The sequence below is a fragment of the Lonchura striata genome, chromosome 3 (assembly GCF_046129695.1).
Source record: "Lonchura striata isolate bLonStr1 chromosome 3, bLonStr1.mat, whole genome shotgun sequence".
NCBI lineage: Eukaryota > Metazoa > Chordata > Aves > Passeriformes > Estrildidae > Lonchura > Lonchura striata.
Genome location: NC_134605.1, coordinates 37,270,569 through 37,296,247, shown reverse-complemented (window position 1 = coordinate 37,296,247; position 25,679 = coordinate 37,270,569). Strand labels below are relative to the sequence as shown.

Below are 25,679 nucleotides of genomic sequence, written 5' to 3'. Positions count from 1 at the left end.
ATATTTGCATCAGGCTTAACTACCACCCTCTCAAAAATCTACTCTAGCTTCCTGTAGCAAACTTTTACCCATAAATACTTACAGAATAATAAAATCAATTGGGTTGGAAAAGCCCTCTGAGATCCAGTCTAATCTGTGACCAAACACACCAACATATTGACTAGACAACAGCATTAAATGCCACGTCCAGTCTTACCTTAAACTATGTCCTCTCATTCTGTCTCTGGCTGCCTGGAAGCAGAGGCCAAGCCCCACATGGTTACATCCTCCTTTCAGGGAGCTGTAGGGAGCGACAAGGTCTCCCTGAGCCTCCTTTTCTCCAGGCTAAACATCCCCAGCTCCTCAGCTGATCCTCTGCTGGAGGACTTCTGCTCCAAACCCTTCACCAGCTCTGCTGCCCTCTGGACTCTCTCCAGCTCCTCAAGTTCTTCCCTTTGTTACAAGTAGCACAGTTAAATGTACATGAAGCTTCTAGAGCTATTCAAAGTTCTCGTCTGTTTTTCTTTCCATACCCAGCAGCATCAACCAAATATTTGTCAGTAACCATAATTATAAACAACTTGAATATCTTAAATGTGGGAGAATCTGCAGTAATACTACTCCATGTGAACAACTAATGATCAGGAAGATTAAAGAAAGGAGCCATCTATGAGATTTAAACAACAGTGTTAACTTGGCACACTTTAACAACATCAGTTGACAGTATCAGCTCAGACAGAACTTCCACAGTTTTAGTTCCTCAGGTGGTTATTTTATTACAAAAAAAACGTTACCTCTGTTTACACTCTTTTTTTTTGAAATCGATCTTTGTGAGCAATGTAGACTGACTGGTCTGCAGTGGACCTTCTCTAGCCACACACAATGCCATCCTCCTTTCACAACAGAATCAACTGCTGTCCATTTTCCACAGGTATCTTCTGCATATGAAATACTGTATTTATGTTCAACAACTATGAAGTCATATAACAGGAAGCTCTCCAGTAAAGCCAGAACATTCTCAAAATGTATCTTGAGCACTTCAGAACAGAACAGCCTAATTAATATCAAAATCACTGGATATCAGCACCGAAATCCCACACTATGCTATCCTGCCAGTAAGTGCAAGAAGTGCATAAAAGGGCAAGACACTATTTTACAACCTTTAAAACAAACAAAATTAATTTAAACAGATTTCTGGCATCGTCCCTTACTAAATAATGAGTTTTGAAGTTCACCATAAAATTAAAACTACAACTGAGTTACCTAAACTTTAGAGTTGCTTATTCTTGGAACAGAAAAGTAAAAACTACTAAAAAACTCCAGTTGAAAACTAAACAGTAGCACCAATCTCCTTCCTGTATTCAAGGGTGCACCTTAAAACTCACCAATTTCAAAGAACAACCTGGAGAACATGCAGCTATTTTCCCAGTCTTTGGGAACCATCTCACAACGATCCTCCACAGTCAGCAAGTACAAGAAAGCATTCCATTGGTTAATGTACTCTGTCTTTTGAATGAAAAGAGAGAGGGATTTTTTTTTTTTAATTCCATGACTACCCAAAAATAACTACCTATTCACTAACACAGTGATGTTATGTGAGCCTTCTCTCTCTTTCAGTAATAGTTTTAAGACCAAAGTAAATTTCATACATTTTAATGTACAAAGGCAATCTGAAGAAACACAAAACTTGGTCGCTTATATAAAGTAGTTCAGGAAATGTTGGGAAGTGGAGATGCATATCCTCCTGTGTTCCGCCCATTTTTAACAATTTTGTATGTATTTCTGCATTACAAAACTCAGTCTTCTACAGTTTATGCACACAGTGATCACTGGATATATTGAAAACCACTAGATGCCCTATATGCTTCATGAGATAAAGGGGAGAAAAAAATCAGTCATTATTATTAGCTGATTAGTTGTAACATATTAACATTATGCCTTCTTTATTAAAAAAATATATAAAAACTACATTGATACTGAGATGCTGATGAAAACACTTTATAATCATAAAAATTTGTATTTGGGCACTATAGGTTTTGAATCTTTGACATCTAAAGAAACTAGTTGTCAGTTATCAACTAAAGAATTTAACTAATACTGTAAGAAACACCAAAATGCGAGAAAGCAAGCATACCTAGAGTTAATTGGCTTAGTTAATAAATTGAACATTTCCAATTCTAACCTGCTAGCATGTCAAAACAAAGCTATTCCAGTACCTGTAAGAAATGTCATTCGCTATGTCTTCCTGAAGAACAATTTCATAAGAGGCCAACCCGACAGCTTTCATCACTTCAGCTGGAACCTAATCCATCTGAATAGGACTGACTAGCGCCTCTCATTCCTAATTTACTTTTTCTTAGCTGATCATGCACAAGAGTAACACAATCCCACTTTTATACACACTGCTCCCCATCACACAGCATTGCTGTAAATGCTGCCCTACCTAGTGCTGTCAGCATTTTATTCCCAAGACTAAGAAAGTAACTATTTTTGGCTGACAAGTACCAGCACTGACCAGTTAGTCATCCACAACATGAAATACATTAACTATTGCACTGCTCTGATATAAATTACATTGCAAAGATGCATTGTGCAACTACAAATTAACTTTTAAGTATTGGAAGACTTCCTAGAGTTAGTCCGTACATAAACAAAATCTCTATTTAATCCTTATCTCTACTTAACCAAGTACAAAACCAAGACTGTAGCTTAAGAAATTTGACAACACAGCTGACCAAACTACAACCATAAATTAAGCATTACCTACCTGTGTTAAAAGATTATACACATCCAACACACCTGAAAACTCATGACTTGGATATAGAATAACCAAACATGTACTCCTGCAGGACAACACTTCAAAATCGAATTCTACAGTAAATGTTCCATCCAGACATATTAGTCCACTTTTATTACTTATGCCACGTTTCAAACACACTGAAGAACTTTTTTAAAACAACATGAAAGTCTGTAAGACATATGACAAGTTTACCATAGACAGAGAGTACTAAACAAACACAATTATGAATGCTCAAGAAACAGACCAATGCTAAGCTGGATTTCCCATGGAGTACTGTGCATAAAATTTAACTAAATAAATTTGGTTAAAAATGGCAGAGAAGCTGGAACCAGATGATCCTTAAGGTCCCTCCAACCAAAACCATTCTCTAACTCTGTGAATAGGTACTCCTAGAAAAGCTCTTCAAGGTATAAGCTAAAACAAAGTGACAACAGCTGTACCAAATATAGAACTGATTAAAAGAAGGTTGTCAAAACATGATTTTAAAAAATCTACTAAGAACAATACATATGCTAACAGGAACCTTACTGAAAAATGTAATATATTACATAAACACAACCAATGACAAAAATTTATACATGAGAAATATAACTAGTAAAAAATTTTAGTACTGTCATTAAATACTTCAACCAAGATCTTGAAAGAAATTTAAAAATGCTTGTATTTATGCTGGTTAAACATACAGAAAAAAACTACTTAAATATTGTCACTGAGTTCCTCTATTACAACTGTTAAACAACTTCAGCACCATGATTAGGATAACCAGTTAGCTTTGAAAAGCTGATTTTTCATCAATGTAGAGGAAAAAAAAAAAACAGTGTGCTTGAATTCACTGCAAATACATACACCTCAATAATCTTCTAAAAGATAAATATACCTATGTAAACATGCTTCTCCAGGGAAGTGAAACCTGGCAACCATCAAACTAAATCTCACATGACTGAGACCTAAATTCAAGGTTAAAAAAGTAGGCTGTTGGCAATTGTAATTTTTACTAAAGCTGATTACTTTTTTCAGACTTGAGCATAAGTTAAAATGAAGTGACATATTAGTATACTAATCTAATTGCTATCCATCCTTTTGTACCACACATTAGTTCAGCCACCTGACTCAACACATTACCAACCAGCAGGAAATCAGCAAGGCAACTAAACATGCAGAGCCAGCAAAACTTTACGGAATCAACTACAGCTACCATCATCACCCTCTGACAAAGTGAGAAATAAGAACATTTCTTTTACTGCAGTGAAAGCTATTAACTCTTATTTGTCCTGTTTTATTCCTTATTCCACATAGTGAATGGAATGTTCAACTTAATTCCAACTGAGTATGTTAAAACCTACTTAGACCATCTTACAAAGTTTCATTTCCGTCAAAAAATAACAAAACTTTTCCAAAAAATCTCCATTAACAATATTTTTATACTATAACAAAATCCCATTGACTCTCAGAGGTCAAAGTAGAGTCACATTCTTTTTGCTCCTTTACATGACAAACAGATACCTGCTTTTTAGAACTACAGTGATACCTGCTCTATTAGGTGGACTCACATTTCAACTAACACAGTAAACTAGTTCACCCATTTCAATCATAACAGAGCTTTCACTCACAATAATGAGAATATAGCTGGCCTGCCTACTAAGTAAACAGACATTAGTATTTGGTGAGTGGTACTACTCTAGAAGTAATCAGAATAAAACAGACTAGGTTGAGTCTTCTAATAAACCTTATTTTTCATTTTACACAGAGTATTTGATTTGCATATAACATCAGTTCCCCATTACGCAGATTTGCCTTGACAAGTGAGTCAGCCAGCATCAAAACAGCCCTCAGAGTATTTGGGTCAGTAAAAGTCTGATCTACCTTGGAGATGCCCTTGTAAAGGTACATGGGTAACTTAGGCTGCTTGACAGGAGATTCCTAGTGGCATGGTTATGTACGCTCTCACAATAGCAATCCACTAAAACCTAATAAAACAAAACCACAGCCTTTCTTCAAAAAACAATTGCACACTCTTCAGGAATGTGAAGAGGTAGTTATTCCTTGATAAACTACTACTAATACTTTTAGAGTTGCACAATGTAACTATCCTGGGAACTATGACAATATTAACATATACTCTTGGTTCCAAAATAGCAAAACAATGCCATTATTAACTGAAATAATTTTCAGACTTCTAAGCCTCAATCCCTATTACTAATCAGTAACAATTATTCCTATTACTGCATATTTAGGCCCCACATCAATAAAATATCACCCTCAACAATAAACCCCATTCTTCTTTCCATGTAAATAAATATGCACTGTCTTGGTCTATATCTTATTGTCTCAGTTACCATTTGCTTGTTCAACGCCAAGAGACGTTTTCTAAAAAGTCTGAATCATACTCTGCTGGGAAGTAGACCTTTATGAACAATCTTGTGAAACACTATAAAGCAATGAAAGATGTGATCTTTTCCCTATGATATTCAAGACCTTACCAAACAAAAAAACCTAGTAATGCTTCAGAGAACTGCTGCCTGAAACTCCCCCAATATCAGAAACATCACTCTTCCAAAACAAGCATGACTGAAAGTTCTCATCTGTGTGCATCTAATGGATCACTTTTACTGCCACAAAACAACTCTGCTCCTCTCTGGTAACTTGCTAAATTCAAGCAGTCAGCTAGGCTGGCATTTTTCCATCCAAAGATCTCTGCCACATGAAGTAAGGTATTAACTGACAGCAGAAGAAGATACTGTCCCACTGCATAGGAGGAATGAGACAATTTGCCTCTGGGTTTCACAGATATTTCCTGACAGCAAAGACATGGCAAGACTCCAAAACTCTGGTTTTACTCCAGGCTCTGGAAAGCAGCTTCCTTTAGCAGACACATACATTTTGTTTTCCTCATCCCAAACCTTCTCCTACTCCCAAACTGTCTTTTCTCCACCCACAAGTCCCATTTTCCACCTATGGAGGATACAATTCTTCATTTCTTTAGTTAGTCCTAGTTTTCCACCCAACCTCACTCTCACTGTATTCTTCCAAAGAGTCCACAAACCACGAAGGATGGGTACACTTCCAGACTACTGCGCTCCATCACAGTATCTTCCTGTCTAAAACACAATTCCTTCATAAAAGCTGAGATTTCAGAAAAAAAGCCACAGTTTTTTGCTTACAACACAGGAAACTCAGCCCATTCTCCAAATCACAGAAACTCACAACAGCAATTACATGGCTTTCTCAGGTTGGAGTAAGCATCCCTGTCCTTTAAGACTCAGTAAGGGAAACTGCCTGGAGGCACAGCACACAGCAGGATAACTTTTTTGCGCTCAAATCCAAACATGACCTATGTCATTTAAATCTGGGCAGACTTCCAGACAAAATTATAAAAGTACTCATTTTAGCAACCTCTCACAGAAAAATAAATAAATTGTGCATTTAGTTTTAAAATACTAGGACTTTTTTGCCCATGTACATTCTTGAAAAGTTTTTCACTGCTTTAATTGAAGCCTAAACCATACAACTTGGCATGGTAAGCTTCAGGTAATTCTGCAAAGTTAAAACAGCAGAAGAGGCCATTTAGTGGAATGTATAATGCAAACTTAATCTCAAGTTGTATCAGAGCTATTTAAAATATAAATGATAGTACAGCACATTCCAGAGATCATATCTGCAGCTTTATATTACATAATTCGTCCATTTCTTCAGAAACACACCCATACTCTGAATGACTGAAGAAGTATTTCAATTTATGCACTAGAAATACAAGGATTACTGATACCATATTAATAGTGCATTTCTTTTCAGTGTCATAGTGTTTGGTACCAGATACCACAGTGAAAGATAACATCACCTCTGCCAGTCTGTCTATAAAGTCACTGTTTTAATTTTGTTTCATGATTTTTTTTTTTTACACATCTTAAAGGAGAACCACCTCCCAGTAAAACTCAAAAAACCACCAAACATCCCAAAGAAACATCCCTCCCTGCCATTCCCCCCCTCTCTCCACCCCTGCTACCTATCCCCATGCCCCCACTATGCTAAGATGTCTTTCAACTTTATATACAGGGTATAAAAATGGAACTGAGATGAGGCCTCAACTACACACCAGCTTACACTACTGCTTCCAACATTAATTGCCAGAACTATATCCCACCTAAGCAGATGAACCACCACTCATTTAATCCCAGCCATGCATGACTAGTAATGGTATATAGCTGAGGCTACGTTACCAGAAGGGAAATAAAATTTTAACACACACTGTATTGAGCAGGACTAGAAAAGTTTCATTTTTTTTTCTCCAATTAACATTCCAGACTTGTTTTTATAAGCTCTGAGTAAAAAGGCAGCTAAAACCTGAAACAGCCTTTAAGGATTCCATTTTCTTTTACTTTCTGTCTCTTTCTCTCTAACTCTTCTCTTTCACCTGTTCTCACGTACTGGCTGCAGGGGGGAAACTTTTTTTTTTTTAAATCATCTTTGAAGGAAAACGAAAAAAGCACATGGTAAATAGGCAATCCCCTCCTGCCACTAGACCTGCAGAACATCTGGTAAGGAGTTTGACTTATTTCAATTAATTGCACAGTGGGAAAAAAACAAAGCAAACAAAAAACCAAAAACAAACAAAAAACCCCAAAAAAACCAAAACAAACAAAAAAAAACCCCACCACAACAACAAAAAAAAACCACAAACCAAAACAAAATGAAACTCAAAAACACACACACCAAAAAAAAAAATCCAAAAAAAACCCAATAAAAAAAAAAAAACACCACAGAAAAACATAGAAGAGCTTTTTGGGGTCCTCTCACTTTCAGAACTCATTTCAATGTGATTTTCCTACAGAGCATGGAACCATACTATTACACCATAAAGTGTTCTTGGAAGTACCAGAAAGCACTCTGGGTAAATTCTATAAAGCTACACACAATGTAGTGAGGAATTAGAAATACAACCAGTAACACCAGTTGTAATTACTATTCAAAACAGCATGAATGCATGATGGATACATTTCAGCTTGACAGGGAAAGTTTACATGAGTAATTTTCTGTTATTTTCCCTCATTACCATGGCCAATAGCAAATGAAAACATCTTAGATCATATATTTTCTCAGGTTTGAGAAGAAGCAGCAGCCTTGGTATCAACTCTCATGATTAGTTTAAAACTTTGAAAAAAATAGTTTAACATTGAACTACAAATTGCAGCTGTGCACTTCAAAAGGAGACTGACCACTGGGAGCTTTGCACTCCATTTAGGTGTCTCCCATGATCCCCCAACTCCTCCCAAAGCAGCAAATTAAAAAAATAAATATGTAAATAAACCTACTGCAACATTTTTGGGAATAATCTGTCACCTGCAACACCCCTCCTGTACTTTAATTTCAGTACTCTCCTGTCAGTACTGAAATTAAAGCGAAACATGAAGATATTGCTGACTATGTGATGAAGCATCTCGTCACATCCTCACAACTTCCTATACTGGGAGGAGATCCTAAATTAAAGTTTTTAGTTGATATCAGTATAGAAGAACATTCTGCAATGAAATTAGGAGACCAGTGTATTTAAGCAGCCTGCTTCTCTTATTTACTACAACTTCACCAAATTATTTCAAAATTGTGAACCAGACAGTGCACTGGAGAAACCTACTAAAATTTACGTTGTTTCTGCAAAAAGTCAGTGAACTGACTTTTGATTTCTCAGAGAAGTACCAGTAGTTAGTAAAACCAGGAAGTAAATTCAGCTTCCTATCTCCTTCTATTCCTTTTCCATTCTTGAAAAATAAATAAGTAAAAGACAACCCTAATTTTACAGAATCACACCCTGACCTTAATAAACAAACAGCTCTAAGCAAATAATCTTTTATTATTACATAATCTGCTTCTAACACTATTCAATGTCTGGTTAAGAACATGAAAGATAAAAAGTTGCATGGGAGAAGATGTTTATTTTTTTTTTTAAAACATCATAATGAATTACGAAAACAACAAGAAGAAAACTGGACTTCAAGATATTAATGAAGTTTTCTCAAAAGACTTTACCAATCAGTTTAACTGATTTAGCACAACCAAATGCACTTGGAAATAACTAGATGCCCTACCTAAAAGTCTTCATTAATGATAAATATTAAGGTATGTTAAGGTATGTTATCTACTAGAGACAAACTGAAAACAGCTTTACAAATTCAGTCAACAAAGCAAAACAGAAACTAAACCATGAACAGTAAAGGCTGCAGTAAACAAATACTTATGAAAACTATGAAATGTTAGTACAGACTGAGACTCTACTGGACAACTGGAATAAAAAATGTAAAAGATTAAATCCGATGCTACACAGAGGCAAATTGAGTGGGGAAAAAAATGTTGTCTCTTATACATAATGCAAAGATTCAACAGTAACAATTCAAAATAAAGTGCACATCATTCTGAGAGGGATAACAAAGATATTTAAAGAACAATTAATATTAGCACCCCTAAAGAAACAGAACTGAAAAGAAGAAACAGAGTATGTCTAAAATAAAACAGTGGTTATCATTACTAAGCAAGCAGTACAGAACATACAAGTTTCAATAAATAAGAAAGCCAGAACACAGAGTGTCTTCATTGCAGTTTATGTTAATATCAAGACTTTTTGTACTGTGCACTGTAGAGAATATCTTGCTTCACCTCGAGAAAAACCTTTCTGAAAGCTTAAAGTATAGGTATCAGTAAGGGGAAGTAGAAAAATGAGGTGGAAGTAGACAGCATAATGTATCTGGTTACAAGCACAGACCTAAGAAAACCAGTTTAGTGAAGAGATAAAGACGACAAGAGTAGATGAATGGCATAAAGAAAGTCACTCAAGCCAACTTCCCTTGTTAAAACTCAAGGCGAAAACCACAGTGGATCAAACGAAGGCTGCAAAAGGAAACCCATTTTGATATACTACAGACAATACTGCCAAATTCTGAACACAACTACAAAAAGCTAACACCAATGTAATCCTTGTTTTGGAAATAGTCCAGTCAGTGCATAAGCACACCACACACACGCAAAAATAGTGAAAAAAGCTTAGAATGGGCATTTCCTCTGTGTTGATACAACATAAAAAATAAATTAACAACAAAAAAACAGTAGAAAAAAATTAACTAGAAAAATCAATCAGTTTGAAGATAACAGAGCATTAACCATATATGGCACTGAAAGTAAAATGCTACTACTGGTAGTTTGGTTACACCTTACCATTAGTTGTAACACACATTACAACTCGTTTTTAGGAGGATATTGAAATATTTTGGTTTTTAGGTTTTATGTTTGCTTGGTTTTAAATATGAAACTTAACAAAGGTGAATGGCAACACAGAAGCCTAAGTCTACACAGACATTTAACCAACAAGAAGAACGAACAGGGGAAAAAAAAGATTAATGATAACCAAATGAAGATGCAAAGAACTGTAACAGCAAGCCAAATGAAATTATCCCTGTTCCTTTTATAGAAGGAAAAGAAAATGCATAGTTAAGAAGGCAACACACCGCTCATCCCAGAAAAGAACTGCATATCTTGAGCAAGTTGTAGAAAATAGATTAAAAAATGACAATGTAAGGAAGTTCACTACTCTAGAAGAGGGAGGCTACATATGCCAAATATGCACAGAAGTCCAGAAGAAATTAGGTATTAATCCGAAAGTCAGGTTTGCTATACCAATTCTCCTTCCGTTGTAGGGTAAGAAGAGTTACTAATCATAATAAACACATCGCTGCTGAAAAATGAAGTTTCTTAACACCTCTCACACCAGCTCTGTCTTAGTAAGCCAATTCAATTCACTAATCAAGCAAAAGACTATTCTTAGTCATTTTCTGGTTTGCTTGATTAGCTATCTTCCAGTTTACTGAGCTGAAACAGAGCACTGAAGAATTCACTGAATACCAGAATTAGCAAAAAGAAACAGGGACACCTCCAGCAACAATCTACATTTTGCATTATCAAGCTGCTAAAGTACTTCAAAACTATCCTCCATAACTTTTCTCCAAGGTGATTTCAGTAATTAAACCAAAAACAGATCCTAAAGCTGTTTTGTAGTAAACAAGTTGCACATTATCTTTTTCTACAATATGTAAACACACTGCAGTTTCATCTCTATTCTACACCTGTACTTAGCCTTTCCTCGTTCAAGAGGTGCCTTTGAATGCTTCCAGACAGAAGCAAATAAAAAACAAAGAAACGGGTAAAAGTTAGACCAGCTAACTCTGGATGCCTGTATCTGAACTCACTAATTTGCTCATTTGAATCTGCTACAGTCATAGAACATTAACATAACAAGATTATAAATGCTACTCCACATTTCTCAAGCAAGTTAGGCCACAACTTTCCATTAGCAGAAAATGCAGAAATTTTTATTGTAAATATATTCTATAGGAACTTTATTCTGTATTTTCTATAGAAAAAGAAAAATAACCCAATATGGTAACATACAGTCAAGAACTTGCCAACCATTTATTTAATTTGGCTACAAATCTACACTTTCAGCAAAAGAATATGGATGCAATACTCATGAACTACACATACAGTGTGGGACAGACTTCCAACAATTGCCAAAAAATTGCCAAAATCAGGCTATATTGTTTTTATCACACAGTGACTTAATAGCCCTTATGTCTTTATTAATAAAAGAATTACCTATCAGGAAGCTTTACTTTACAAAAAAAAAAAGTAATAATCAAAAAATAAAGAAATAATAAAATCTATCAGAAACTGGTAACGGGTTTGATTTTCTAAAGGGCATAACAAAATTAAGTCACGAAAAAGACATGAGGAGCTCCTATTTCATATACTTACTACAAAAATTCTTCATGTTGGCCACAAAATTAGGCCATATTTTACCTTAGGGATCATGTAACCAAGAGAATCATTCTAACACAGAGATTACTTCTGAGGTCACTTAAGAGGAGAAACCGGACCAATTAAACATTTGAAGGAATAACCATAACAGATGTCAGACTTGATGTCTTAAGTGTTCCTATTCTCTTCATCTTGAAGTCTGTCTCAAAATCCAGTGCTATTCATTCTTACTCTCACCTGAATTATCACCTCTCAAAACACTCAAAAGGGCAGTCCAAAAGTATTGTGGTGAGGATACTCAGTTCGGTGTCCAAGTATCCATTTCTGAATTAATAATTTGCAATTTTTTCTATGAACAGATGATAACCATGCCATCTTTTACTAAGCTTATTTAACAACATTTTGTCTTCCCTTTGTAATATAGTGCTCACCATGCTTGGGAATCATATCTGCATATTCAACTCCTAGTTATCATACAGGAAGAGCATCAGCATTTGGCACTACTAAATATAATGAGTTAAGATTTGCTGAAATGTATCAGTACTAGCAAGTTTGAAAAATGTTGTGCTGCTATCAGAAATTATGTTAACATACTGCTACAGACTTCCACTGGGATGTCAAGACCAGTTCAATAATTTATGGAACTGCTTCAACGCAAATAGTCTTCAAATACAAGGCTATGTGGTTTTTAAATCTCCTATCACATTAGGGTTAAAACTGGCATAAGGGGAAATCTGTGAGGCAGCTGCTAAGTTTGAATTAATTACGCAGAGTAGGTCCTACTTTCTAACAGGAGCAAGTATTAAGCAAATAAAGGAACAGATTTTCCAAAATACTTGCTGTGTTGAGTTTAAGCAGAATGGTCATTTTTTTAAAATTATTATTAAAAAAACCCACAATGCAACACTGTAACTAGTTCTTAAATAAAGGAAGACTAAAAGTGTCATCCATCTGAACTAAACAGCCCAAGCAGAATACCCTGCAATTCCTGTGTTCTCCTCAATGTCAAAATGGGTGAATAAATTTAAAGCCTGCTCTCTCAGGAGTTGCTTTATAGGCAATTTTCTCCCAGTATCAAGGTCTGCAATTTCCATTTGGCTGCCAGTTTGCGATTAAATTCATCACCTTTATTATAAAAATGTGCTGCACTCCACGGCCTGCTGCACAAGAATCGCAAGGAAGACATTTTTCACTGCTAACAGCAGCATCATTCCAAGGCAGCCATCACATCCATTCAGACATTAGCGCCTCCAGTGTAATGCAAGGACCTATCACTCACCTGGAAAAGCCCTAACAGCAGGTATACCTCAGAGGAACTTCTTCACATGTGGTACCTTTAGTGCAACGTTTTTGGTAAAAGCCACCATTACACCTCCTCTGTTAAGTGCTTCTAAAAGTCAGCAGTTTCAAAACAAGTGTTAACATTAAACTTGCCTAGTTATATTAATCAAAACATTTCTAAGAATAAAATCTGTCCTCATACTGATTACACCTTCACATACACCTTGCACTCCTTACTAAAATACACTTTTGAGCAAGCACTCTATGTGAATTTTTGCTACATACATTTTCTTTTTATTTTGTAAACATCTCTTTCTTTCCCACAAACTTTTTACAGACTTTTTCCACTGCTTTTTCCCACATCCATATGATGTATTTTTTCTTAAGTTTTTGGACAAGCCTGAAGAATAGTCAGAAAAAAATATTTAATATCTGCTATGCTATATGTTTTAAGGTCCTCCTCTGATAACTAAAAGGTAAGGCCCAATCTTTATTTTGCTTCCTTTCTATAAATGCTTCCTGAGCTAAGCAGGATGTAATACAAAACTTGTACCTTAAAAAAATGTATGTACTACTTGGAAGAACAGAACAGCAAAGTGATAGCTACCAACAGGAGTACAAGCTAAGTAGAAGTCACATGTCAAATCTTTATGAAGTATGGGAGTTAAAGCCATATTGGTTTGGGCTTCATTGAATAAGAAACTTTAAATTACAGTAAAACAATAAAAGATAATATGCAATAATTAAAAATATGACCCTTTAGTATTCAACAAAAAAAGAAGCACAAAAATGTCATTTTAGCATGTGAAACAGCTGTATTGGTCACACTGAAAGGTAATCAAATGTATTACAGGTAACCAATCCATATGCATCACAATTTCACACGTTAGCTTATTTAAGTTTTACTCTGTTATCTTAACTAATGTTGTACTTGAAAAGGTGCATTTTTCACCAGTTTTCAAAAATACTTTGTAATCAGGTAAGCAAACAGTATTTCATACAAAGCTGATGTATCTCAATAGTCAATCTATCTTCTTAAGTAATTTCTCTTTATGTGGCAGATTAAGTGAAGGTAACATTCAAATTAACATTGTTCTGGGTCAACTCTTATATGCCTTTGGAAAATGCAAGAAAAATATGTTAAACCATAAATCTCTGATACCTAGCTGTCAGAAGTCTAAAACTTAAGTAAATTATGGGCACATACAAAAAATTACTAAACCTGGCACAACTAAGATGCTTTGCATTGTACCAGATGGGTCCCATGGAATGAAATGAAATCCAAGTGCCATCTAGACTCCAGGAACTAATAAAAATTACATATTGCGTGGCATTACCATCACTGTAAATTAGACAAATCACCTGAGAAGCCTTTTGGCAAACATGAACTCAAAAATTCAGAATTAAGGAACTAAAGGCTCTTTAGTCCTATTTGTCTACAAAATTAACTTAAATTGCAACAAAAACTGTCAAATGTTTGTTCATATTTCAGAATAATACCAGAAACTCTCTTCTGGCAATAAAAAATGGTATCCTGTAACGCTGTAACGAATTGGTTTCCACTGCAATGCAGCATAGAAAGCAGATTTCAACTCAACTTTACTGAAAACAATAGCTTGGTATTTGCAAGCTGAAGTTCCGATTATTTCACAGCCCGGTGAATTCAACAGTTGGCACAACAAGTTCCGGGACTGTTAAATGAAATTATCAACTAGATAAGATAATGCAGCATCAGTGTTTACCTCTTGCCATTACAGCAAAAATTGAAATTGGAGCTTTTCTAACTGAAACTACGATGAAAGAAGGATTACTGTTTTGTCATAATCTATAGAATTAACTAAAACATGTTTTACTATAAAGGATGGTGCCTCTGCAAAACACCAAGAGATATCAGATGATAGGCAACAACCAGCCCACAAAAAATTTCCACATCAAGTTTACATTATTACATTCACCATGTTCCATAAGTAAATTTCAATGTTGGATTTTAAGAAATGCAAATACAAATTTTGCTTCTTTTTGAAAATAAAAATCTATTTACATTACTTATTAAAAACAGGTAGTTTTATTTTTTTAAAAAAGCACTTAAAAGTGAATATTTATAATGCTGGAGTTTCTAATGTAGATGTTCTTCATTCACAAAGAGAACATTTTAGTTCTTTGAAATACAGTAGATTCTCCCCTCCACCCCTCTGGCTTTACAATTCAGCAACCTGGTGTATAACTTTTAACTCCATTAGAAAAAGTAAGTAATTCTAATAATATTAAATCTTGGTCATGGAGACAACATTTATACCGTGCTAAGCACTTCCTACTACTATATGGGAGAGCTATTAACAAGTACCACTGCCACAAAAGGGAGGGGGGAAGGGAGAGAGCACAGGAGATAGAGTGTATTCATGTCTGTATACACACATGGTAGAAATAGACAGAGAATATTAAAACAAAACTAATATTTATTTTAACAGTCTGGTAGCCAAGATATCTGCTACTTGCATAATTAGAATGTTGAAGATAATTTAAGTTTTTTATGGAGTAGCTACAGAATCATCAATTTTCTCTTCATCTGAGAAACTCACTGAAGAATAGCCACTTTTAGGAACAAAGTTGAAAAAAAATCAAAAAAACAAGTCAAAAAAAGTGAAACCTACCGTAGAAACTAAACATCCAATATTTAAACTGAATGCTAGGTTTAATTCACGTAATTTTTAAGCAGAATTTTACAGGCTTCTAACACAGCATAGATTTAATTTACATTATTCCTATCTATCTCTTAAATCTACCAGAAAAAATCTTGCAAACTCAATAAGGGTTTATATTCAGGACTGATTTAAAGAACAGATATTTGCAGAATCTGTACCCTGACAGCTATGTATTAAACACGTTATAAGTTATTTTTTTCCCGAGTCCATTTATCATTAACACTGAACAACAGGTTCTATCACCTCACAAAGCTGTCCATTGTGGGGAAAAAGTTGAGAGGGGTGAGGATAACAACCTGAAACATTTTATCAAATATTTACCTAAAGCTAAAGGTACTTGAGCATCTGGAACTGGCTTTAATATCCTTGTTCATGAATGACAACAGTGTGACTATTTTAATGGAATTTAAATTGAAAGGTTCAGATGCCCTAAAGACAGTTTACTACTGAAATTATTCTATAATAACAGCATACCAATTTGAATTTAGTAGGTTACATCTCTTACATGTACTTTCAGTAATTAACATATTAACATTCTGGAGCTCCAGTGTTGCAAACTGGACTCTATAGATTAATATAATTAAATTCTCTACATCTCAACTGGGGAAAACATCATCATACTCACTAGTTCAGTAAATATAGAACATCAGGAAGTCCTAAAAAATGAATAAAAGTGGATAGGCAAAACAAGTTGAAATTCACATAATGGTGAATACAATTTTATTTTGTGATCTCACTGAAGTTTCTTTTATCAAATTTTTACTTCAGTCCATGGCCAAGGACAATTACTACAATGCAAATGCCCTTAAATCAGTGCTCTTCAACCTTTTTCACTCACATTAAAACAAAAGGTTCCCAAAAAAGCGAAAGCTCAGTGTGGCCTATTTAAAATCTCCCAATAACAGATTTTGTTTTTCTTTGTTATCTGCAGCAACTCTTCATATGCAAAGAGTCTGCAAGCAGTAGATAGAAAAACACCATTCTGGGAACTCATATTGCTTTTCACTTAGCTCCATTAACTTTGCCAACAAAAAGGATGCTGTCTACTTCAGAGAGAAAGTGTTCTCAAAGGTCTCACGTCAAAGACTATTTTGTTTTCATTCATTTTTCAAACACAACCCCTTTAGTTTAGGAAAAAAAATCTCTTTGATGTTACTTTTTGTGCCAGTGACTGCACAGTTTTGCTGATGGTGCTGCAAAACAAAATATGATTGCTTTATAATTCTTTGCTATGTCAGAAAATGTATGGGCAAGGAATGGCCAGAGTGGCTCAGTGTGACAAGCATGAGAAAAAACCAGCATAGATTGCATTGGAAAAAGACACTATGTGCAGAGGAAATCCTTATTAGATTGCACAAATATTAACTTCAATATAAGTATGTCCATCTCTCTTAGGTGTAATGCATAATCTCATAACATTTGAAGGCTTAGTAAATAATGGTGTTATTTTTTAAATTAGAAACATTTTCTGAGCAAAAAGACACCTCAGAGCTCAAGGAAATATGATTTTTATGTTCCTTTCATATAATGATCTGTTTAACTTAGCAGTTTCAAAATAAACATATAATAAAATTTTACCATAATGTGTTTTTAAAACATAGTATGTCCTTCGTATTAACATTTTCATTATACCAATATTAATAGGTTCATACTATTACACCCGTATTTACGGCATTAAGTTTCATTAATTAGCTCAACAGCCTGGAAATAATCCAGATTTCATTCTTTAGCAATATTTATTCCTCTACTTTCCATGGAGGGAATAAAAAGCCCCAACTTTCCATGGCAGGGGAAGGTGTGGAAAAAGATAAAAGTTTACAGCAGCTTAAGTTGTGTTTCAACTATATTATATCATATGAGAAACTACTCACCCATGACTAGACTGAGAAAAAAGCTCCTTAAATGTTAGCACTTTATTAGTGTCCCGTGTTTTTATCTGAAATTTAGGACTAAGAGCATACAATAAAAGTTGAAAGGAGACATCGCAATATACTTCAGATTATTTACGAACACATTGTAGTTATTAACAGCTGCTGAAAACTTTCAGCAGCCCAGATGCTCAATCCAGAAAAACACACTAGAAATACAGTTTAATCCATGCAGCAATATATGCTGTAATATGCCACTACCCTATACTAGTTATGACTGCTATACAACATACAGAAATGTTTGATACCTATTTCAGTACAGAATTGTGCTCAGGGCTCAGAAAGCCTGTACATACAGATTTAGTAATCTAAAGTCAGTCAACAGGCAGAAAAAAAATACACGTGAAGAGCTCCAACAAAGTAAAAAACTTCATTACTACTTTGAACTGTTCTCCACGTAACAAGTGTTCAACAGTTTGATATAACAAAAAGCAGCCAAAAACAATTCTAGTACAAACCATACTAAATGGGATTAGAAAGACCTGTGCACATGACAAAAAACACCTAGCTATGCTATTAGGCTGATAGAAGAAAATCCCTCCTCAAATTCCCAACTATTTTCTTTATCCTGGAGGGGAAAAAATTTAAAACTAATACTGACATAATCAGTAACTGAAGCACAAAGCAACTGAAAACTGTGAGATCCAAGAAACATTAACACAGAACTTAAAGGAAAATTAAGTTCAGAATAAACTAAATCTGCCTCTAAGTTAATTTATCCAAATATATGAAACCAAAGGTTGCTGAGACTGCAAAGATCAAGAGAAGTCCACAAGTCTGTCTTTAAAACATAACTCACATTTATCAATACTAAAGACTGATGTAAATCTTTTTCAATAAATGAAAAACCAGTAGTCCATCTGCCATTTAAGCCGTTGAATTGAGTAACCTTTTTGGATTGTAGAAGGGATGCATTTCTTCTCTGTTCAGCTGAGCACAAGTGTGTGGTCCCTCCTTACTTAATTACTCAGTGTACACCTAAATACCACCTGTCATCCCTCAACACCCCAGCGCGGGCTGGAGCAGCCATCTACTGCAGCATCCATCTCCCTCCAATTCATCACCGTCAGCTTTCTTGCTGACACTCTTCAGAGTTGCCTAGCTGATGAATGGCTCTGTTATTCATCCTATGTTAATCCCAGGCTGACGCAAGAATACCTTGCTGAAGACACTTAACAGTATTAAAACTCAGCACTACCAAGTGCCCCCAGCGTGCATTAAACCTCCCGTTCCGAACCAACATGATTCCTCATGAATAGTTATGAATAACATACAGTTACTAAATCAATAAGCACTAAGTTTATGTACCCCACCACCTATAGACAAAGCTTCCACACAGTCCCTTGCTTCCCTGGAAGCTACACCTGAATTATTAAAAGTTGGAAATACATTGATTCATACAGAATTTAGCCTCAGTTAACTCTATAATTAAGATGATGTAGAAAAGTTTTTCCCCTCCTCTCCCTCAAAATGTCAATATATATCTTAAACGCCACAAGTCTAGAATTTTTTTTTTAAGTTTGTAACTTTAATAAGCTTTTCTTGAGTAAGCAAATTTTACTTTTTCTCTCTTCTAAGATGGATTTGATCTTTAGGTAATGTTTTTTCTGGTGGTTTGGGATTTTTTTCATAAAGGATTATGCTAGTCTTGTCAGGAAAATAAAATTTACCCACAGAATGAGCACAAAATCAGTGCAAGAAATTTCAAAATATGACTCAAATCTCTGCAGACATGTTATGAGAACAGCCAAATATATAATTCCCTGCTAAACACAATTACAGTCACTGATTTTATACCTGAGATAGTAAAGTATCACTCTTCCCCTGAAGATGTTTTGATACACATATAATCAATCTTCCTGATAGAATCTTCGTTAGAATTCCTTTCTGATCCCTACCACATCATCTGTGCTCAGATTTTGCTCAAGTCTATTTGAGCACAAAGTTGACATAACTACATGAAAAGTGGGAACAAAAGAACATGCATAACAAGTTCTGCTTCAGGTTGTTTCAGAGGCAGTATCAGATTTCCATAAAAGCCTCAAGTGATTTAAAGCACCAGTAATTCCCTCATAAACTGACTGTATATGAGCCTCTCTGACTATACTTATCTTTATAGATGATAAGATACTTAAGCAATTACAGAACTATCAACAACTTGTCTCTACCACTGTCTAACACACACCACGGTTCTCACTGCACAGCCAATTTTCAGAGCAAAAACATCACACTTTAAACAAGACAGCTGGGCTTATTACAGCATTTTAACCTTCAACTTTAACACACAAACCAACTGTTACAAGAATACGCCTGACAACAGACTGTACATGTAGTATTTAGGCAAAGCTATTTTGTAAGTTTGGGCGGGGGCTGACGACTGCAACAACTTTCTGAGAAATTGTTCATGTTGCTTTATGCTGGAGGGGTGCTGCTTCAAAATTAGACAAACTGAAACTAACTAAAAGCAGTATGATCAGCAACACTGTTCAAAAGCAAACAGCATCGGGTCAGAGAATTTTTTCTTGTGTTCTCATCCTCCTCCCTGTTCCTGCAGAGAAACCTAAGATATTCACAGCAAAAAGAAGGGGATTTGGCCTGCTCTGCATCTAAAAATTGAAAATTGTGCATCAACTTTTAATATAGTTATTTACAGATTATTAGATTAAGCTGCACTGAGAAGAATATTAACTGATTTGCCACTGCTTCAAAGTCTGATAAATAAAGGGCAGCATTATGCAACATGAGCTGAATGTTTTAGTTTAGCTGCCATTTAAACTTATGAACCAGAACATCAGGGTTGTATTAATACTCTGCTAGCAGATCTGCTGCTTCTTTTTTTAAATTTCAGGCACCTGCCATCTCCTGCACATTAATGAAAAAAATATACCATAGCTAGTAAAGGACATTTTGACCAACTAATGGCTACAGAGATTTCTAAATCAGTTCTTTAATCGGAATTAGAAAAAACCCACAAAGGTTCATTATTTCAATAGCTAAAGGGTTTAAAGAATTCAGCAAAGTCTGACTTCCATCTAGTGTCAGCTAGTCCACAAATAAGCACATCCTTAAAATTCTGAATACACTAGATGCACAATCAGTTGACATCAATTAGGAGCTTCAGACTTTTAAGTAAATGTTTAAGCAAATGCATTTCCCTCCCCAAGGTGCTGCTCTACATCTTCAGTATCGAGCCACCGTGCCAACACAGCTGCTCTGAGATCACACACAGGAGCAAGATCACAGCTCTGATCCATCTGAAAAGAAAGACAGCACCACACAAAAACAAAAAACTCCAACTCAAAAAAACCCTGACCAGTACAGAATACCAGCTGATCTTTTAAGCCAGAAACTGATCTACCTGATAAGAGTATAAAGTATACCAGATAAAGTATAAAATTATCTTCTCCTGCGTTTGCTCTGACACAAGCAGCCACACTGATGCATTACTCCCTAGATTACCTAGAAGTAACTTCCCAGGAAAGTGACAAGACTTTAATTGTTTGTCAAACCAGGATGCTTTTACTTTTAAAATCAAGTCTTAAAGAAACTTCAGCATTTGTAAGGTTATGCATCACTGAAGTGTTAACTGTTCCAACTATGAATACCCTCAAATTTCAGTGAGTTATCATGCAAATTGCTTCATGGTTTATCCCTTCTAAAAAAGGGTATCCTGAGGACTTTCCTGCATGGGCACTTTCTGGAGCACTGCAAATATAATAAAAAGTATCAAAACCTTGCTCTGGTTCGGCCTGTGCTAGAAACACAGAAAATCCCTCCAATACAGAAAGGAGTACAGTAAAAGTATTCAAGTGCACTTGCAAAACAGTTAAAAATATTTTTAAAAGCAATGGTGCTACTCAACTATGCACCACCAAAAACACTAAAACATCAATAACTACCTACTGCCATTTCCCTTCAAGAGAATGATTTTTTGCACTGAACTGAAAAGCAAAATTTACTATTTGACAACAAGTATAAAAAAAAAATCAATTCTCAAATGAAAAGTAACTGAAAATGTATTTTCAATTTATACTCACTATTTCAAACCGCAAGAATAAAATAAATAAAAAACCCTTTTAGCATTACCACACTCATTCCAACCACTAGCACTGCTAAAATAACTGCAGAGATCAAAAAAGCTGCAATTTCCAGTGCTGAATTCAGACAACAGAGGTTTAAGTAACACAACTCCACTCCAACTTGCAGTGTCTTGCTCTTCTCAGACATGCAGCTTGTCTACAATACACTTTCTAATGGAAGCAAGAACAAAGTGGAGGGGCAGTTGGTCTAACAAAACCAGATATTCTCTTTAGTGTTGTCACAGCTGTTTTGTTCATTCATGCACAAATTGTCTCAAAAAAAATTTAAGCTGTGCTATTAAAAAGCTACCTCCAATTCTATTAAACTTTTCCAAGAAAAACAACCAAAAGAAACAAACCTGGACATTACTTTAACTGCATTGTACAGGATTATACAGGATATTTTCTGAAGTCAAAAGTAAAAATGTAATGTTGCCTAACTTTTAGTAACCCCACTCTTTTTCCTAGCAAAGCAAAGGTATATAATTCAGACTATAAACATTGCACCTATTATCTATTTCAGGATTTAAACAGTAATTTCAATGTCCCTCACAGACACAGATCCTCCTGCTAGCACAGATGTAGCTTGTGTGGTACTTCTATTGACCTACCCAACTGCATAGTGAGATTAAAAACACCAGCACTTTTATGTCCCTACTAGTTTCCTTAGCACTGGCTTATTAAATTTCAATGAAATGTTAAAATCAACAGAAGATTTTCAGAGTCTGCATTCTGACTAAAATCAATACAGGAAAATTCACACGGCCGGAATGAGAAGTTGTGAGTTATGTTTCAATAAAGACAAGGGTCACTGAATAAGGTCATTTCATTAGTTAACAGCTTTCCTGGCAAGGCATTTCCCCTGTCTCCCCCCTCTCCCACCCCCCAGCATTCCATATAAGCAGTCAAATATAAACCGTCAGTTTCCATGGCAGACTCCTGCTGTACTTCAATCAGCCTGAGCTGTCAGGACAGTCTGGTAATTAACGTTAACACAGGTCTATCCTGTCAGCCACAGAAATACACCAGCATCTAATAATACACCCAATTAATAGGATACCTGCATCAGTGTGCATTCTCAAAAACGGAGAACACTTCATGGTTACAGACAGTAATTAAAGACAATTGAAATGTAGTTGCTCTTCTTACAAAGTCTACACAATTCAAATCATTGTAAGCATCTCATTCCTGACCTGGCATCGTACAGCATACTCAGAGAAAAAAAGTTTTAATCTAAGAATGACTAAAACAGACAATCTGGTCAAAAACATTGCTAACCCACAAAAGTAACCATCCATTTCATGTCCAGCCTTCTCTTCACACCCATAGCACTCATCGAACATCAGCAACTACTAACTGTTGATGCATGTAAATTTCATTTTTATAATGAGGACATTCTAAGTGCTCTCTGAAAATCCATAGTTTTTCTCAGTGGTGGTTGCTTTAGGGTTTTTTTTCCCATTTTACTATATTATCCAAGACATCTCCAGTTCTTCCTCTTGTGCATCACAAAAGCAGCCCATACCATTCCCTAATCTAATCCACACTTGGTCAGTTGTTTCTAACCATTGCAAGGGATTTTTATACAAGAACAGTTATTTTAGAAATTACTGTATTCAGTTTCAGATGAGGAAAATGCAACTCAACTGCAGCCTTAATGAACAAGTTGCACTAAACAAAAACATTAAATTCAATCAGGCCTCTCCCAATTCAACAAGTCAGCCGCTCCTGTACAGAACTAAGCCTAATGTAGTTATTCTTATTTAAAAAAAAAAATAAAATCTGAATACAGACATTTTAACTATTGGTAAGCAACAGGGAACAAACCACTTTCAAAGTATGAGCTTAAAATAACTGTTTTACTAACTTAAGACTTGTATCAGTTAAAAAATACCCTTTTCTTAGTTACATGCCAGGTGACCTATAAATGCTGCAGAAACAGCTCCAAAAATAACGTAGTTTTTAAAAAAAGTTAACTGTTGCTGTTTTAAATATTTTTCCACAAGCCAAAAAAACTACCACACTGTTTCTTAAGTGCAATTGAGCTTTTGGTTTGGTGTTATGAGAGGCTGTGCCAAGGTATTGCAGCCACTCCCTCCCCATGCCAAAAAATAACCAAACACCCACACCTCAAAATAGCTCTTACAAGGTTTCTGAACACAAGTTCTAGAAGCATTACAACAGTCATAAATCAGAAAAACACCTCAGACCATTAAGTTTTAAGAGATAATTAAAGAACCAAACTCAAAAGAGTACTAATGATAAACAGCACACAAACAATACTCAATGCTCTTGTGGCACACTACTTTGACAATTTTAACATTAATACACCAAGTTTAAAAATTAGTCTGAGACGCTCTGGGCAAACACCTTTTGTAAGGCCTTTATCCCAAAGAACACTCATCCCTGAATATTGCATTAAGAAGCATATTTTTTAATGAATTAATGGGGTCCATTGCAAGATCTGATACAAGTGAAAAATCTGACAGGCTAACGTGGCCAGTGCCCCTCCATCAAATCTGAAAAATCAGCAAAATCCTAGCTAAGCACAGGCTACATGTACATAATCACAAATAATACGGTTATGTACAAAAGTAACTACATAACTTCAGAGGGAACATAGTTCTTCAGCCCTACTTCTCATGCACATGTTTTGCTTAGTACAACCAGACCGATGCAAAAGCTGCACTCCTGGGCACTAAGCTCCCCAATTTCACGTGCACTTTTCTCGATGAGAAAACTAAACAGAGAGAGTAACATTCACCAAAAATTTATCCTCATATTGCCTACCTGGATGTTATTACGCTAGCTTTGTTAAACTTGGTAGACAGAAAGAGGAAGCCTATTTGACACAAAATTAGATTTATCTCCAATAGCCAGATGCATGGTTAAATTTACATTTAAAGGCAGACATGCATTTAAGTCACCTTCAACACAGTTTTGAAGGAAAGACTAAGTTTTTCAGGGATAGGTTACTAAGAAAAAATTAATTTCTGATAAAGTCCTCTTCAATCTCTTTTTGAAAACAGTTCAGACCACAGGTCTGATCTGTGTACATTCTGATCAGGTGCAAGAGTCTGTGCACTTACAGGTTCAAGAAAACAAAATGTAAATTTATAAATTAGACTACTCAGATCTCAGTTAATAGTTCAGGCACATTTGTTCATAGTCTGATGAAAGAATACAACTGAAGTACCTCATTAATTTAAATCTGTCAACATGCTACTGAAGTGTTTGAAATGTCCAATTCAGTTTTTAAAAACAGTGCAAGAAAACAGGTACTGCTCTTTTCACTGTTCACGACAGGGAGCATTAAAATATGTAAGTTGTCAGAAAAGAAAATCCAGGTTAGCATCATAAAAGTTAGTATCTCAAAAACTTAAGCAAAAAAAAAAAAATTAAAAAAAAAAAAAAACAGGTCACATTTGATGGAGCAAACAATTACAGGAAATACAGCCTATTCCACATTCAGGAAAAGCCCTCTCTTCCCACAGGTTTGCACCAGTCTGATAAAAACAATTCAGCTTCCTAGTTATTATGATGTGCTCTTTAAACATCCTTGTTAATCCACAGAAGGCTTATTTACACATAACAAGTTAAAAGCACACATATGGAAAAATAAATGTAACCTAAACAAAACAGCAACTTTCACATTTTATGAAAGTAGTTCTTAAAAAAAAAAAATGTTTCCTCAATGCATTTCTTACATTTAAGGTAGTCTTCAAGACAGAGATCATCTATCAAGCACTAAAATTTTCTGAGATCAAAAAGTCAGATAGAGTTCAGAAAGGAAAACATGCTTTCGATAATACATGCAGCATAGCAATGGACCCAAAAATCTGTAACTTAACCAGATTGGATGTACTATTCACCTAAAACCACAGGTCTCTTTCTATCTCTTGCTGCATACAATTACAAGACGTAACCACAGCAAAAGCCCATTTGAGTTCTGTTTTTAAATATAAAACGTGTAACATGTAAATAAGTATCATGGAACAATAAATAAGTAATAATAAAAAAACTACCCTAGCATTCCATTAGGGAAGGCAATCCTAACTTTTATTTGTTTGAATTCTTAGGCTTGTGACTTTATTTCTTTATTTTGATCAGCACA

General features: G+C 35.3%; 1 protein-coding gene across 10 annotated transcripts in view; it reads right to left on the bottom strand.

Moving 5' to 3' along the window:
- QKI (QKI, KH domain containing RNA binding) overlaps window positions 1–25,679 on the bottom strand; it is a 154,278-nt gene that overhangs the window by 125,341 nt on the left and 3,258 nt on the right. The gene's annotated exons all lie outside the window — the stretch shown is intronic.